The sequence below is a fragment of the Heterocephalus glaber genome, unplaced genomic scaffold, assembly GCF_053883595.1.
Source record: "Heterocephalus glaber isolate CG9 unplaced genomic scaffold, H.glaber_assembly_v1.0 deba00001428, whole genome shotgun sequence".
Classification (NCBI taxonomy): Eukaryota; Metazoa; Chordata; class Mammalia; order Rodentia; family Bathyergidae; genus Heterocephalus; species Heterocephalus glaber.
Genome location: NW_028258293.1, coordinates 18,996,161 through 19,013,966, shown reverse-complemented (window position 1 = coordinate 19,013,966; position 17,806 = coordinate 18,996,161). Strand labels below are relative to the sequence as shown.

The 17,806-nt window shown below is 40.9% G+C and overlaps 1 long non-coding RNA gene across 3 annotated transcripts in view; it reads left to right on the top strand.

Moving 5' to 3' along the window:
- Positions 1-17,806, top strand: part of LOC147827991 (uncharacterized) — a 201,085-nt gene that overhangs the window by 77,065 nt on the left and 106,214 nt on the right. For 2 of the 3 annotated variants that reach the window (XR_015451449.1, XR_015451448.1), the window contains 2 exons: positions 12,623-12,741; positions 12,958-13,030. This is a non-coding gene — a long non-coding RNA (uncharacterized LOC147827991). Of the gene's footprint in view, positions 1-2,934; positions 3,130-12,622; positions 12,742-12,957; positions 13,031-17,806 lie in introns of all 3 variants that reach the window. The other variant, XR_015451450.1, reaches the window with a different exon arrangement.

Genomic DNA, 17,806 nt, shown 5'->3' with positions numbered 1-17,806 from the left:
GTGGGGCAGGTGCAAGGTGGAAGAGAAAGGGCCGTGCCTGGTTTCCAAGCCCAGCTCTCGCAGCTGAGCCCATGAAGAAATCTATTCACCAGGCACTGATAGGAAGTCCTCACGTTGGACTCTTGCTGCCACTACAACTCTTAGGGGAAGTGCTATGGTTTTCAGCTCCATTGGCCCACACTTTGACAGGTACTGGGTTGTTACCAAGTCTTTGAACAGCCAGTGCCCCTGGCCTGCTGCCTTGTTAATTCATGACTAGTGGGAGCTGCCTTTCTGCATGCAATGCTGAGACCTGGAGTCTGTCCTGGGCACCATGGAGATGTGATGATGCCTTTCTGAAATGATAAGTGGCACCTCAGGAACTGGGGTTTGGATTCGTTAGTAAGAATAAATGCGACAGACTTTTTGGTTGTAGTTAATTAGGAACAAATGTTCATATGCCCCTTGTCCCACTCATAGAGACAGTGATATGGAAACTGTTTTGTGAGGTGACACGTTTGGTTTTGTGTTTGAGGATCACACGTCTCTGTGGTGGTGCCACATTATGGAATTCAGCTCAGTGCCTACCTTGTGCACATTACAAAAACAGAGCCCAGAATCCACTGTCTGTGTAGTGTGTATCTGTGTGCATGTGCATGTGTGTGTGTATGTGTGTGTAGCGAGGAAAAGTAGTTAGCAATGCATGACGTATGCTATTTAGATGCCATTGTCAAATATTACTCTTCGCTTAGTATGATGATGATAATAATCATACAACCATTTATTGAGTCCCTGTTATGTACCAGGTACTATCCTAGGTACCGTTTTTCATTTAATCCCCCCCCACAGCCCTTTTGAAGTAGATGTCTTCACCTCCATGTGTCTCAGAGTTGCCCTGGGGAGGGCTCCAGCTGGATGCTCCAGAGGTGGGGAAAGGTGTGTCCTTGAGGAGCCTCCTCTGCTCCACACTGTGGGTTCTTCAGTGCATTGGGAGGGCACCCCTGCGGTTTGGTGTTCAGGGGGTATTGAGTTCACCACACACCAACTACCAGTCGTACGACCCCCCTCTGTCTCAGTCGATAACTGAGGTGTGGAGGGAGCTGGAAAGGCCACATGGTGGCTTTCAGACTGCTTCCTGGGGCCTCTAGGGGCTCTCCACGTTCTTGAAAGTTTCCTGAGAGATATGAGGGGTGCCATGCTGAGGTCTACTACCTGGCTTCATTTAGAACTATTTTGCCATTCTCTGCTCCATGTGATGAGATTCTATACAAGATTTCAACAGCAAACAAGCTCTTTTTTTTCTATATGCACACATTCGTATTCACACGTAAGTTTGAAAATACTGCATATGAAATATCTAGCACATATTAGAAATTTCATCACTGTTTAACTCATACTTATGATGCTCTTGTGGCATGTCCAGAATGATATAAGCAGTGGAAGACACAGAGGGAAACAGACACAGTCTCTGTCCTCATGGAGTTTACTTTTCAGTGGGAAGTCCTAGTTATAAAGTCTAATAAAGTTTGGGAAGAAGAAATATAAGCACACACTAGGGTGATATGTTCCAGACCAACACTATTCCACAGAAATACAATGTGAGCCAAAATATGAGCCACATATGTCATTTAAAGTTTCCTGGTAGCCACACTGGTAGAAGTGAAGAAAGAAGTGGAATTAAGTTTTAATACTAGATTTGTCTTAATATATCTAAGACATTATCATTTCAATATGTAGTCAGCATTAAAAATTATCAATGAGATATTCTGCATTCTCATTTTCTTAACATGCTTTCAAAACCATAGTTTGTATTTATGCTCATAGCGCCTCTCAGTTTGGACTAGCCACCTTTGAAGTGTTTGCGAACCACATGTGGTTGGTGGCTGCCACACTGGACAGCTCCAGATTGAGGGGCCAGGGAAGTTTCCCTGAGGAAGGGACAGTTTGGCTGGGCTCTGAAGGATGAACAGGGGCTGAAAAGATAAGGGGGAGTGGGAGGAGGGGGGAGAGAGATGCAGAGATATAACAAAACATATCCGAAGGAACTGAAAGACTGTGGCTGGATTTTAGTGAGTCCTAAGAGAATATTCAAGCTAAGGCTCTAATAGTGCCTTGTAGATTAAGCTAAGAAACAGGGTTTGTGGGTTGTTTTTAAAATCTTAAGAACAATGGGAAATTACTGAGGCCCCAGAGATTTCCTTGCTCAGGAGTCCCTGCCTCCTTTGGTTCTCTGGCCTCTCACTGTGTATCTGAGCCTTGTCCTGTTCCTGTGTTGTTAGAGGGAGGCCCGGGAGTTCGAAAGGCTGGCGGAGGCCTCCCCAGTACTCACTTGCTCCTTTTCTCTTTGAAAAGTCTTTCTCAGAGCTCGGTGGCCTGGAATCTGTGAGAGCAGACCATGGCCAGGGGATTGGGGAGCCTAAGGTCAGCCTTTGGCACAGGCTCCCAAAGGGAAGGCCCAGGCAGAACTATGTCCGGGGTCTGGAGGCTTCAGGAAGAGAGACTGCTTTCACGAATAGTCAGAGCTCTCAAATGTGACTGCTACCAGGCAGTAGGAGACCTCAGATACCCTCTGTGTGCTGGCTCCAGCATTCCAGCCCCTAGGCTAGGAATGATTCATGACGAGTTTTTTCTGATCCCTGGTAAAATAGGAAAAGTGTGCACACATTCCATAGAACTCATTTTTCTAATGCTGAATTCTTTTCCCTGCATTTTTTGATATTAAGATACAATATCTTGCATGAAATAATAGTAGTAAGAGTTTATTGTTATTTTTTATTGTGTCTTACTTGTTGCCAAAATTATAAAGTCATCCCAAGAGTATTTTTATTTTTGGTACTGGGGATCAAACCCAAGAGTATTTTTAAAATTGTTATGGTCTGTGAAATTCAAGCAGCAGGATCTACCAATCTAATACAGTATACTGTCCTATTCTTTTCCCCAAATCTAAACCATCAGAATGACCTCCACACTACTCAGCCAGCAACATGCCCAAAGGAAGCCCCAACACCTCTTGCCACTTATCCGTTAGGCTAGAGCCCCGGACCTCAGCTGTGTGTCCTGCTGACCTGTCGTATGATGGGAACCAAGATCCTACTTGAGAAGAGCTTGGCAACTGAGCTCTCAGCAATGGAGCCCAGTTGGGAGTGGCAGGTAACCAACTCTAAACAGACTTGGGGACTTACAAATGGCTTGGTTGTGAATCTGGTTCCTCTGGAAGGTGGTTTGTAGTCTGTTGTTGAGGCCAACAGGTTTGCCATACTTGTGCATGTACACCAGATGTATATCTAAGGGCAGGTGGAGGTGAGGTAAGGAGTGCCCAAGGGGTAGAGGACCCATGAAGGCACACAGTGGGGCAGCAGCGGTATTCCCAGTGGTCATTCTGGCTGCAGGAAGGAAGAGGCAGGGCATCTGGGAGCAGAAACTTAATCTCTTGGGAAGGGTGGCATGAAAGAGGCTGTGAAGAGTGCGCCAAAAGGGGCTGAGTTAAGGGCAGAAATCCAGTTCTGGGCAGGGAAACTAGACAAGGGTTTCCTAGATGTATGAACTGAGTGAACCCAAACCGAGGGAAGGGTTGGAAGCAGGAGCAGGTGGTGGTCTGTAGGCATCTGGGGTTCAGGTGCTGCTTGGCTCTCCCTGGGACCTTCCCAAGGCTCCCTGGTGTGTGAGGCTGAGATCACTAATGCTTCTATGCCCTGGTTATGTTGCCTGTCGAACTGGGCTGGGTGGAATCTGCAGGGGAGGCTTCTGCAACTACAGTGTTAAAGAGAGGGGATGATAAGGGCTCGTGTCGTAGAAAGCTGCTCCCTCCTTATGTTTGATGCGGCACCGTGAGCAAGGACACTTCGTAACAAGTGTGCACATTCTATCTTCCTCTTGGGGAATCACAGCCACATGAACACATCCAAGGTCCCGAGGAGTCCTGTGGGACACAGCTAGCTCAGCTTAATCTAGCATCCCCAAAATGATTACAGCCTAGGATACGGGTTAGCCCCAAGCCTATTAATCTTACTCAACACTGTGTTAGACAGTTGTCCTGGGGGAATCCTGCTTCTCTTGGCTTAGGTTGGACCTCGACCTCCAGGCCAATCAAATCCCTCATGCTTTGATGTCTGTGAGTGTGTGTGTGTGTGTGTGTGTGTGTGTGAGAGAGAGAGAGAGAGAGAGAGAGAGAGAAACTTCCAATTAAGCTTGGAAATTGCACAGTTCTACCACCTGCTGCCTGAACCGGCCATATTAATGGGTTCTGACAAGAACACTGAGACTTTGCTTTGCTTTGTGCCTTAATCTCAATTCTCTGGGAGGATCTGGTTGACTCACTTTGACAGTAGAAATACAACATTTCAAGAGGACTGCTCTCCCATGACACTGCCTTGGCTGCCCCCATTCCCGTCCAGTGTCCAGGTAGTTCTGCTGCAACTTTCTACCATGTCACGACCAGCAGGTACCCTGGGATGTGTCCAGGGCAGCCGTCATGCACCAGCTCAGCTTGGCAACATCCCTATCTGTGTGCAGAGGGTGAGCTCACACACGAGGACTTAACTTGTTACAACAAAACCCTGAACTTGGCCTTGGCTCTCCAGGAAGAGTATGTAACTTATGTGGGATGCTTGACCCCCCAAATCTGGCTTGGTTGCCTTGAGCTTCAGCTTCTTAGAGTAGCCAGCATCATGGTAGCTCAGAGTCCTGGCTGGAGTTTGACTGTAGCTGAGTTTGGGCTCCATCACTTACCAGCTGTTTGACCTTGGGCCAATGATTTAATCACTCTCTGCACTAGTTCTCTGATCTTCATCAGAGATTATTTTGTAGGATTGTAGTCTATAAGTACAGCTCCTTTTTTTTTTTTTTTTTTTTTTTTTTGGTACCTGGGATCAAACTTGGGACCTTGTGCTTACAAGGCAGGCAGTGGAACCACTAAGCTAAATTCCTGGCCCTATAAGTACAGCTCTTAAAGCACAGGTAAGGCTGCAATATAAACACTAGCTATGACCCTTATTAGTGGAAGGTTTTCTCACTCCCCAGAAATTTATTAACACCTTTTTACTTTGGCATCCTGAGGTTAGGATGGAGGGAGCTGCTTCCCTTTTAATGTTTATCTCAGGTTTGGATATAAGCTCCATCTTTCCCTTCAAAGAGTGTTTACTGAGGAAGGACAACAGGGAAATAAATACTAAGAATACAGATGCTGCATCACCATACAAAGCACACAATACAACTTTTACCCTCCTCCCAAGATTTAATGTGAGGATTAAATAGGACAGTGTATGCACAGTACTTAGCATTGTGCATCTGCATAAGAAAGGTTCATTAAATTTTATCTATTAATATGTGCCCAGTGTCACCAGCGGTGTAGCGTTGGGGGGAGGTATTTACAGGGTATCACATTTATTTCCTAATTTAATTCCCCTGTAATAAAGCATTTTGATGGACAATTAGGGCTCAGGATACAGCTAACACCCATCTTCTCACCAGGACCCCTTCTTTTCCATTAATGTGTAAGGAGACTTTTGTTTTATGGTTGAGAAAGGTAGAAGTTTGGCTGCGATCACAAGCTACAGAATGGAGGCCAGAACAACAGATGGTGTGACTTTTGCTCACTTCTTGACCTTTTGGAGAGTGTCTGAGTCCCCAAGGTTAAGAAGGTGACAGTTAGAAGCTGAAAGAATGCACAATTTTTATGAGACAACTTGGTGACCTACAGGCACACTAGAACTGCTTTGGAGTCTTGGGAAACAGGCAAATGTACATTTGGAATGCTCCATTCTCTCCAACTGCATGGAGCCCAGCACTGCCCAGGCCCCCAGATCCATTGGGAAATTACACCTTGGTCTTGAGATGGGAGCCTCAGAATGTGGACCTTCAATGTGGGCAGCAGTAATGTTCTCTAAGCAGCTTCTCAGACTGTGGGCTCCAGGGAAAGCAGGGCTGGAAGGGCAGAGCATGGAGGACATTGGGATAACAGTAGGGAATATATCTGTGGGTCCATGTGCATCTGTTTGTGTTCCCCCACAAGGAGGGCACTGAAGGGCGAGATCTTCAGCAGAAGTAGGAGGCAAATCCACAGCACTTTTGTAGCTGTTCTTATTCTCTTATAGTCAGCACCAGGGCACACATCACTAATCTATCACCACCCTCTTCCTGAGGAACCCCCAAGCAGTCTCAGAATTTTTCTGAACTTAGTGTTTCCAGCAGCCTCAACCAGCTAAGCAAAGATGATGGGAGAGACAAGAGGCTACACAGTCTGAGATCTGTCATATCAAACTTGTGCTTTTGAGCATAGTCTTTAAGTCCTGCTTGGCACTGAAACCTCCTCTGCTAGCCACTCATCTTCCATATACTTGTGACTTTGATCATGCTGTCTTACTTTATCCCTACTTCTCCCTCCAGACAGAAATGCCTGTTGTCATCTTCTCAATCTATATATTGCTAATGCATCCTTCAAGACCCCTGCTCTGGGATGTTTTCCTGGATCATCTCAAGTGTTTCCAAGGCTTTGGAGATGTAAGCTGCTTACTCTCCACTGTTGGTAGAATTTGTGCCACACAGCTACTGAAACAGGGGATCCATGTGATTCATTACTGTGAACTGAGTCATGCCCCTCTCCCGCCAATTTAGATGTTAAAAGCCCCAAACCTTCATGTGACTGGATTGATAATGGGCCCTTTTTTATTGATATTATTGGTACATTTTAGGTATACAATATAATGACATTAACCATTGGAAATTTGCACCTAAACATAATCACTCATGGTTCTTATTTTTTCCCCATTCCCCTGCCCTCCCTTCAACCCCTCCATCCCTCCCTATTTACAAAGACTTTGTTTCCATTTTTTCATTTTCTCATATTAATTCCATTCTCTTCTTTCCTTTCCCCTACCCCTCCAACTTCCCCTTCCCCTTTGCCCGATTTCTTCCTATTTCACACCATCTATTACATCCTTTAGTCCTTATGTACACTTTCAGTTTTTCACACAAGGGAAACTATTTGGTATTTACACATGTGTGTCCTATTTATTTTACTTAAGAGTATTGCCTCAGTGTGCATCCATTAAGCTATAAATGTCTCTAATTTTTCATTTTTTATAGCTGAGTAGTACTCCATTTTATGAAAAACCCCTACAATTTCTTTATCCAATCTCCAGTCGATGGGCATTTGGGCTGTTTCCAAGTTTTAGCTATTACAAACTGTGCCGCTATGAACATGGGTGTACATATATCACTGTGGTATGATTCTTTTAATTCTTTGGGGAAGATACCCTTCAGGGGAATAGCTAGGTCAAATGGGACTTCCAGCCCTAGTTCTTTGAGGTATCCTCATACTGATTTCCACAGTGGTTGCACCAGTCTACACTCCCACCAGCAGTGGAGCAGGGTTGGTCTTTCCCCACAGCCCTGCCAGCATTTGTTACTGGTTGATTTCATGCTAGCAGCCAGTCTTTCTGGGACGAGATGGAATCTCAGCCTTGTTTTCATTTGCATCTCTTGAATGACCAGTGATGTTGAACATTTTTTCATGTTTATTTGCTATTTCTACTACTTGGTCTGAGAAATGTCTGTTCATTTCAGATGCCCATTTTTGGATTGGGTTTTTAAATTTGGGAGGTCTGATTTTCTAATATAGATTGTAGATAGTAGACCTTTGTCTGAGGAACAGCAGGTGAAAAATTTTTCCCACATTGTGGGTTGTATCTTCACACTGTTGGTGGTTTCCCTTGCTGTGAAGAAGCTTTTTAATAGGAAGAGATCCCACTTGTTGATTGTTTGTGCTAGTTCATGGGCAACTGAGGTTTTGTTCCTAGAATCTTTTCCTACACCAATGTCTTCAAGAGTTCTACCTAACCTCTATTCTAGTCAGTTCAGTATTTCTGTTTTAATATTTAGATCTTTAATCTATTTTGTTTTTAGTTTAGTGGATGATGAGAGATACAGGTCTAGTTTTAAACTTTGACAAGTTGAAACCCAGTTTTTCCAGCACCACTTATTAAAGAGGTTATCTTTCCTCCAGTGAGGGTGTTTGTCTCCTTTGTCGAAGATGAGGTGGCTGAGTGTGTCTGGAGTTGTTTCTGCATCTTCTAATCTGTTCCACTGGTCCTCAGGTCTGTTTCTTTGCCAGTACCATGCTGTTTTTTTTTTTTAATCACAGTAGCTTTGTAGTATAGTTTCAATTTGGTGGTTGTGATACCCCTTGCTGTGTCTCTATTGCCTAGAATTGCTTTTGCTATTCTAGGTCTCTTCTGGTTCCAAAGAAATTTTTGGATTGTTTTCTCAAGGTCCATGAAGTGTGCTGCTGAAATTTCAATTGGGATTACATTGAATCTATATAGCAGTTTTGGAAGTATGGCCATTTTCACTGTGTTGATTCTTCCTACCCAGGAGCAGGGGGTGTCTTTCCATTTTCTAATATCATTTTCAATCTCTCTTTTTCAGAGTGCTATAGTTTTCAGAGAAGAGGTCTTTGATTTCTTTTGTTAGGTTGATTCCTAGGTATTTCAGTTTTTTTGTATGCTATTGTGAAAGGAATCGTTTACCCTATTTCTCTCTCAGTGATTCTGTTGTTCATATAGAGCAAAGCTATTGATTTTTGTGTGTTGACCTTGTATCCAGGTACTCTACTGAATTTGGTTATTAAGTCTAGAAGACTTTTGGTGGTGTTCTTGGGGTCTTCTATATAGAGTATCATGTCATCTGCAAATAATGACAATTTGACTTCTTCATTTCCTATCTTTTTTCCTTTTATTTCTTCCTCTTGTCTAATTGCTGTGGCTAATGCTTCCAAAACTATATTGAACAGGAGTGGTGATAGTGGACATCCTTGTCTTGTTCCTGATTTTAGCATGAGGGATTTCAGTTTTTTACCATTTAGTATGATATTGGCTGTTGGTTTTTCATAGATGGCTTTTAACAGATTGAGGTAGAGACCATCTATTCCAATATTTTGTAGGATTTTTTTCATGAATGTGTGTTGGATTTTGTCTAATGCTTTTTCTGCATCTATTTAGATAATCATATGGTTTCTGTCCTTGGCTCTATCGATACAATATATTACATTGATTGATTTGTGTATGTTGAACCATCCCTGCATCCCTGGGATGAATCCTACTTGGTCAGGGTCTATTATCTTTTTAATGATCTTCTGCATTCTATTTGCCAGTATCTTATTAAGGATTTCTGCATCTATGTTCATTAGTGAGATTGGCCTATAGTTCTCTTTTTCAGGAGGGTCTTTCTCTGCTTTGGGGATCAAGGTGATGCTTGCTTCCAGGAATGAATTTGGGAGTCTTGCTTCCCTTTCAATTTCACTGAAGAGTTTAAACAGTAGTGGCAGCAGTTCCTCTCTAAATGTCTTGTAGAATTCAGCAGTGGAGCCATCAGGACCTGAGGTTTTCTTAGTTGGTAAGTTTTTAATTACATTTTCAATTTCATTGATGGATATTGGGTTGTTTAGAAGTTTTAGGTCTTCTTCTTTCAACTTTGGTAATTTATACATATCTAGAAATCTGTCCATTTCTTCTTTGTTTTCCATCTTATTGGCGTATAGGTTCTCGAAGTAGTTATTGATGATCCTCTGAATTTCTGCTGGGTCTCTTGTAATTTCATCCTTTTCATTCCTAATTGTATGGATTTGGGCCTTTTCTTTCCTTTTTCTGGTAAGGTTGGCTAGGGGTTTGTCGATTTTGCTTATTCTTTCAAAGAACCAACTCTTGGCTTCATTGATTTTTTGTATCATTCTCTTAGTCTCTATTGAATTGAATTCTGCCCTGACCTTTATAATTTCCTCCCTTGTATGAGCCTTGGGTTTGTCCTGCTCTTCTTTTTCTAGAAGCTTGAGGTTCAGCATCAGGTTGTTTAATTGGGCTTGCTCTGTTTTCCTAGTATGAGTATTCACTGCTATGAATTTCCCATCTAAGACTGCTTTCATTGTGTCCCATAGATTCCAATATATTGTATTGTCATTGTCATTTAATTGTAGGAACTGCCTGATTTCTTCTTTAGTTTTCTCTGTGACCCATTGGTTATTCAGAAGTGTGTTGTTCAATTTCCATGTGTTTATGAAGTTTTTGTGGTCTCTTTTGCTATTGATCTCCAATTTCATTGCACCATAGTCTGATATCATTCAGGGGATAACTTCAGTTCCTTTTCACTTAACTTGAACATGTTCCATGAGTGAGTATGTGGTCTATTTTGGAGAATGACCCATATGCAGCTGAGAAGAATGTGTATTCTGATTTTGTGGGGTGGAACACTGTGTAAACATCTGTTAAGTTCATTTGTTCAAGAGTTTGATTGAGTTCTAATATTTTGTTGCTTATTTTTTGTCTAGTTGATCTATCAATTTGTGACAGTGGGGTTTTCAGGTCCTCCACTACTATTGTATTAGTGCTCATTTGATTTTTCATGTCTGTTAGTATTTGTTTTCTATAGTTGGGTGCACTAGTGTTTGGTGCATAGATATTTATGATTTTCATCTCTTCCTCTTGGATTGTTCACTTTACAAGGATGTAGTGTCCTTCTTTATCTGTCTTAATCAGTGTTGGTTTGAAATCCACTTGATTTGCAAAGAGGATAGCTACTCCTGCTTTTTTTTGGTCTCCTGTCACATGGAGTATTATTTTCTACCCTTTCACTTTCAGTCTGTGAGTTTCTTTTTGAATTAAGTTTGTTTCTTGTATGCAGCATATTGTTGGATGTTGCTTCTTCACCCATTCTGCCAGTCTATTTCTTCTGATTGGTGAATTGAGACCATTAACATTGATGGTTATAACTGATATGTATTGACCTATCATTTTCATGACTTTTTCTTTTTGTTGGGTTCTCCCCCTTTGTGTTTAATTTCTTGTCATGCCCAATGGATTCATTCTGGTGGGCTTCCTGGGGTTGTGATCCTTCTTGTCTTTTCCTAGGATATTTTCTAATATTTTTTGGAGTGCTGGTTTGGTATTCATGAAGTTCCTAAGGTGCTCTTTGTCATGAAAGTATCTTATTTCTCCCTCAATTTTGAAAGATAGTTTTGCAGGGTACATCAATCTGGGTTGGAGGTTATTTTCCTTTAGGGCTTGGAATACATCACTCCAAGCTCTTCTTGCCTTGATGGTTTGTGTTGAGAAGTCTGCTGTGATTCTGATGGGCTTTCCTTTGTATGTGATTTGTTTCTTTTCTCTAACTGCTTTTAGACTTTTGTTCTTCTGTTGGGTTTCTGGAATCTTAACTATTATATGGCTATGTGTAGATTTTTTTTTTTTGATCAAGGCTATTTGGAGTCCTATATGCCTCTCTTATCTGTATGTCAAGTTCTTTCTCCTGATTGGTATATTTTCTTCCATCACTTCTATGAACAGTTTTTTTTTAATGTCATCTACACTCTTCTGCTTCTTCATTGACTGTGATCAGTCTTATTTTATTTTTCTTTGCATCATCTAGGAGCTGCTGGATTGATTTCTCCTGGTCCCTTACTATTTTAAAGAAATTTTTCTTTTCCTGGTCACTAATTACAGTCTTCTATATCTGAAATTCTGTCCTCATATTGTGTCATTCTGTTGCATGAACTTTCAATGGAGTTTTTAATCTCTTGGAAATCTGTTTGCATCTGTTTTATGCATTCCATTTGTTTCCTATGTTGGGATTCTTTCATGTTCCTCAGCTCCTCTTTTTTTTTTTAATCTGTGTCTGCTCTAGATTTAATCATGTCTTGCACTATGGGCACAATCTGTGCTGTTGTCTGAGAAATTATTTCTGATTTCATTATTTCTAGATCCTCTTTTGTTGCCAGTTCAGAGAGTCCAGGTGCTTGAGTAGCAGATTGTTCCATCTCCTTTCCCTTTGGGGTTGCTTTAAGTGATCTGAGAGTCTCATTTTCAGACTTGTTTATGTGTCTTTTCATTTCAGTAGGTGGGTATGTGCTGCTGGCACCTGTGTGGCTCACCTCCTCAGCGCTGGGGTGGGCAGCTCTGCTCCTGGGTGCTCAGGGTGGTGGTACAGCGGCCCAGAAGGCTCACCTCCTCGGCACTGTGGCAGGGGCTCTTGATGGGCCCTTTAATGAGGTTATTAAGATTAAATAAAGTCATAAGGGTGGAGCATGATGCAATAGAACTGATGTCCTTAAAAAAAGAGCAACATTGAAGATCTCTTGCTCTCTTTGTCCTGTGAGGACAAAGCTAGAAAGTGTTCACCTACAAGCCAGAATGGGAAAGCTCAATGAAGTCAAGCCCTGCTGGGACCTTGATCTTAGACTTTTCAACCTTTAAAACTGCAAGAAAATAACTTTCTGTTCTTTCAGTCACTCACTCTGTGTTCAATAAAGTATCCTGAAGACTAGGGCTTAGAGTTATCCTTAAATTTATGAACTGTGATCAAATATAGAGTGAATATTTAAATTAAAAAATTATTACAGTAAAAAATACATTATCATTTTTCTCTCTCAAAATATTTCACCCTTACATATTTATCCCATTAATCTTGGCAGTTTCTGAAGCAGTTCTGAAAGTCTTCTTTCCTGAGTGTCTTTATGAAGCATGAAAAAAACATATGGTGAATGTAGCTTCCAATTTACATAGAACCAAAAAGCAGGGTCATGAAAACATTATGGTGTGTTCTCATCCACCATATTCACTGGGTCTGACACCATTTTTTTTTTTTTTTTTGGTACCAGAGATCGGACTCGGGACCTTGCGCTTGCAAGCCAGGTGGCGGCACTACTGAGCTAAATCACCAGCCCTGTGACACCATTTTATTTCTGGCTCTTCCTCAAAGTCAAAATGACCATAAGAGGTAAACTTTTTGAATCTATTCAGTACACTGAGGCAGCTGCAATAGAGCAATTAGCGATACTTATGAAAGAAGACATCCAGAACTGCTTCAGAAAGTGGCAAGAATGAAGGGATAAGTGTTTTTGAAATGAGGGGGGTATTTTGAGGAAGATTAATGACAATGTATCCTTTACTGTAATAAATATTTAAAAATTTAAAGATACACCATATATTTCAGTCATACCGCATAGACCAGAGGAGGGGCACTTTTCACTGAGAAAGACAGAAGAAAAGATACAATGCAGATGCAGGTAAGTGTGAAGGTGACAAAAAGACATGCCATCTAGATGGTGTGGGTTGCTGTACAGAAGAGGGATCACCTGGTGACATGAAAAGTTTAAAGAGACACGGTGGTTTGTAATAGTGGCTGAAATGGGAAGAAAACTGCTAAGGATATATGGAAGATTTTCCAGGACACTAAAGCCTTGGCATTTGTAATGAAATTGTTGTGGGGCAGGAGAGTAGAGGATAACAAATAATGATTAAAGTGCTTCATTTTATGGAAAAAGAAAGAAAACTACAAGGGAACAGATAGATTGTGAGATTCTAGTGTGGCCAATGCACTGGAGGTCTCCGCAAGACATTATATCTCTAAGACTTGCATGTTAACATTTGAAAATGGTCACAGAGCATGGTGGGATATTAGAATTCCAGAGAGGGAGGGAAAAAAGGTTCAAGGTTGTTCACTGAGGTCCACATGGCTAAAGTAAGGGAGAAGGAAGATTCTGGGTTAAAAAGGGGTAGGCCAGTATATAAAATTAAAAATCAGTAGCTTTTCTATATGCTAATAATGAGCTAGATGAGAAAAGAAATCAGGAAAAGAATTCCATTCACAAACATATAATATATGCACACACACACACATATTCAACTTTACCAAGGTGAAAGACTTCTACAATGTAAATTATAGAACACCAAAGAAAAAAGTGAAGAAGATGCTAGAAAATGGAAAGACCTCTATGTTCATGGGTTGGTAGAATTAATATTATTAAAATAACCATGTTACCAAAAGCAATCTACAGATTTAGTTCAATCCCCATCAAAATTCCAATGACATTGTTTATGGAAGCAGAAAGAAACAACACTGAAATTCATGTGGAAACTCAAAGACCCAAAATAGCCAAAGCAATCCTAAGCAAAGAGCAAGGTTGGAAGCATTCTAATACCTGATTTCAAATTATACAGCAAAGCCATAGTAACAAAAACAGCACTGGCACAAAAATGGATTTGGTTGGTTAAAATGTAGATTCTGACTCAGGATGTCTAGGGTGGGGGCTGATATTCTGCATTTCAGTGAGCATTTCTAGCCATGCCCGCTCTGCTGCCAGACAGCCACACTGCGAGGCTGTGCCATGCCTCAGCGGACAATGAATGGCCCGGATGGGATGCAGCAGGCCCATGGAAGGGAGGAAGTCTGAGCCCTTGGCCTTCCTGATCATGGTGCTGCAGACTGCTGTTGTGGAGGGGAGAGGGTCAGTCAGAGGCGCGGTGTGGAGGGAGGGAGCCAGCGCGCTTGGCTCGTCCCACAGCAACCTCCCGCAATAGGGAAAGAAGTTCTGTTAATTGGCTGCGAACACTCAATATTAATTAACTCAATAGAATGGGTCCCCTGAAGGCTGTTTTGCATAATTAATGAATACTCAGCTATAAGCTGCTGAAAACACTGAAGCCGAAGTATTACAATTTTCCAATCAGTTGAGCAGAAACACCGCGATCCATACTGTTTGGGGACACAGCGAAAGGCTTAACTTTTGCTAATTAGCGAGATTGGCTATGGAGCTGATGGCTCTGCCGCATCCTAGAGATGGTCCGTGACACGCGGGCACCCCGGGCAGGCTGATAATTTGATGCCACTCTTGCAAAATATTCTTTAAATATTTGTTCAACCCTGAGTTAGAGAAGAAGCCAAGGGAGAGCTGGCACGGAGAGGGGCGGGGTCAGAAAGCGCTGGGCCTGCAGCTGCTTCTCCTCTGCTCCTGGGTGACTGGGCTCTGGCCCAAACTTTTGTAATATACACAGCAATATAAGATGCTGAAGGTGTGTGGCCACCTCGAAAGGCTGCCGCAGGATGGCTATGGGAGGTATTGCTTTCCACGCGTACATTCACTGGAGGACTCGCCCTGAGAATTCTCTTTGTAAGAAAAAATTTAATAGTGGTAAAATACGTACTATAAAACATATCCTATTTTTAAGCATACAGCTTTAAACTGTTAAGGCAAATTCACAATACCATGCAACCCATTTCCAGAATGCTTTTAATCTTGTGCAACTGCAAGTTTGTATGCATTATATAACAACTTCTCATTCTTTGCGCCCTCAGCCTGTGGCAACTGCCATTCTACTTTCTATCTTGAAAATCTGACTACTTTAAGTACTTAATATACACAGGTTCATACAGTATATTTGTCTTTTTGTGACTAGCTTATGCCAATTAGCATAATGTTCTCAAGGTTCATTTGTGTTAGTGTGTGTCAGAATTTCCTTCCTTTTCAAGGCTGAATAACATTCCAAATTTTGTTTATTCACTCATCTCTTGATGGACACTTAGGTTGCTTCCATGGTTACTGAGAATGCAGCTATGACACGGGTATACCAGTATCTCTTTGAGACCCTTCTTTCAATTATTTTGGGTATCTACTCAGAAGTGGACTTTTTGTAATGCACAGTAATTATATTTTTAGTGCTTTGAGGAATCACTATATATATATATATATGCGCTTTAATGTGCTTCATGTACTAATAAATATATGAAATGATGCTCAGCATCATTAACCATCATGGAAATACAAACCAGAACCAGGATGAGATACTTCATACTGATTGGGATGAGAATAATAAAAACAATCATAACAGCAGATGTTGGCAAGGATATAGAGAAAACAGTGAGACTAAATACTTAGTGAGAATGCATAGTGATGTGGCCACTTTGGAAAAGTCTGTCAGTTCTTCAAAAAATTAAACTCAAAGTTATATGACACAGAAACCTCACTCCTGGGTATATACTCCAAAGAAATAAACACATGCCCACACAAACACTTGTACATGAATGTCTATAGTAAAAAAATGGAAGAAACCTAAATGTCCATCAGTGATAAATGACTAGACAAAATATAGCACATACATAAAATTTAGTATCATTTAGCCGTGAAGAGAATAAATTATTGATACATACTACCACATGGAGCAGCCTTGAAAACATTATACTAAGAGAAAGAAGCTGGCCAATAAAGGGTCACATATAATGATGATCCCATTTGTAATGTCCAGAATGACAAATGCTAGAGACAGAAATGGATCGGTGTCTTCCAAGGGGTAGAGAAGGGAGGAATGGGGTAGTAACTACTAGTGGATATGGAATTTCTTTCTCTCTGTCTCTCCCTCTCTGTGTCTCTCTGTGTCTCTCTCTCTGTGCCTCTGTCTCTGTCTCTTTTTCAAACATTCACACACATATTTATAATAGTTTCTGTGCGCCAGGATTGACACAGCTTACCTGCCTCTTCTCCTTAGGGTCCTAAGAGGTCACCTTAAAGGTGTCAGCAAAAGCTGGCTTTTCATGAGCTTTCATGGGGGAAGTATACTCTTTCAAGCTCCCTCATGTTGGTAGAATTAATTTCCTTGTGGCTGCTGGATTCATGGCAACTTTTCTCTTCGAAGCCATCGATGGAGAGAGATACTCTAGAAGACAGGTGCTATGTGATCATGTAAATATAATCATGTATGCATTTCATCATCTCTGCTGGATTGTGTTGATTAGAAGCAAGTCACGGTGGGAGATATAGCTCAGTGGTATCACTGCTTGAGTAGCATGTGTTCAATGTTCAGCACCAAAACTAAGTCAAATCAAACCAAACCAAACAAAACCCCCAAAAGGAGCAAATCACAGATCCTTCCTACACTCAAGGGCAAGAAAATGCACAAAAGCATGAATGACAGGTGACAGGAATTATGAGGACCATCTTAAAGCCTCTCCACCACTGTAACATCCTCAGGGCCAATTTTGTATTCTAATTTATAGTGGAATTTAAAAAACTGCTGTTTTTGGATTATTTAAAAATTTCTTATAATTACAGTTATTATTTACTATAATTTATCGTGTATTTGCTAGGGCCTGACACTGTACTATGCACTTTTCATATGTGATTTTATTATATATTCAGAAAACACAATGAAGCGTTATTATTATCTCTTGATTAACAGATGAAAAATTATAAATTCATGGAGGCCATTTTTCGAAGTTCACATAGAAAGTAACTGAAGGAGCTGGGATTTGAATTCAGTATTCTGAGTTCAAAACCCACCATGTCTTTAAGCCTTGTCATATGCCAGTTAGATTTTGGGAGTGTGTGTGTGTGTGTGTGTGTGTGTGTGTGTGTGTGTTGTGTATGACTTAAGCAATAGTAATGTGTTTTTTTGAATCTCCACAGTGGTAGGCATTAAGTAGAAATCTTAGGCATCTTGGCTCATAATACTGACTTTTAAATAATTTACTGTGCACCTAAAACGTATCAAGCACTTTATTAGGCACTGGTGGTACAAGGCAAGTTAAACAGAGGTTGTCCAGTAATTCCCTCTGTAACTTTAGACAACCCTGGCCTACTTTTAAAATATATTTTGTATAATATATGTATCTATATATTATCTATCTATCTATCTATCTATCTATCTATCTATCTAGTTTCCTGAAGGACAGACTATAGACTCTTCTGTAATTATGAAATCTTTGTCTTTCTCTTTATATTTCAATATAGCTACACCAGTTTTCCTTTGGTTACTGTTTTTGTGGTGTGTCTTTTTCCACCATTTTATTTTTATCTATTCTGTAAACTTATATTTAGATCAATATTTCCTTTTAGTTGAAATTATTATTCCATTTATAATTAATGTAATTACTGATACAGTATATGTATGTTTAAAACTGCCACTTTATATTTGCCTAACTTCATATGTCCCTCTTTCTCTTTTCTCACCTTTTGGATCAGTCAAGATGTATTTCATTATTTTTTATTTTTCCTCCTATTAATTTGTTC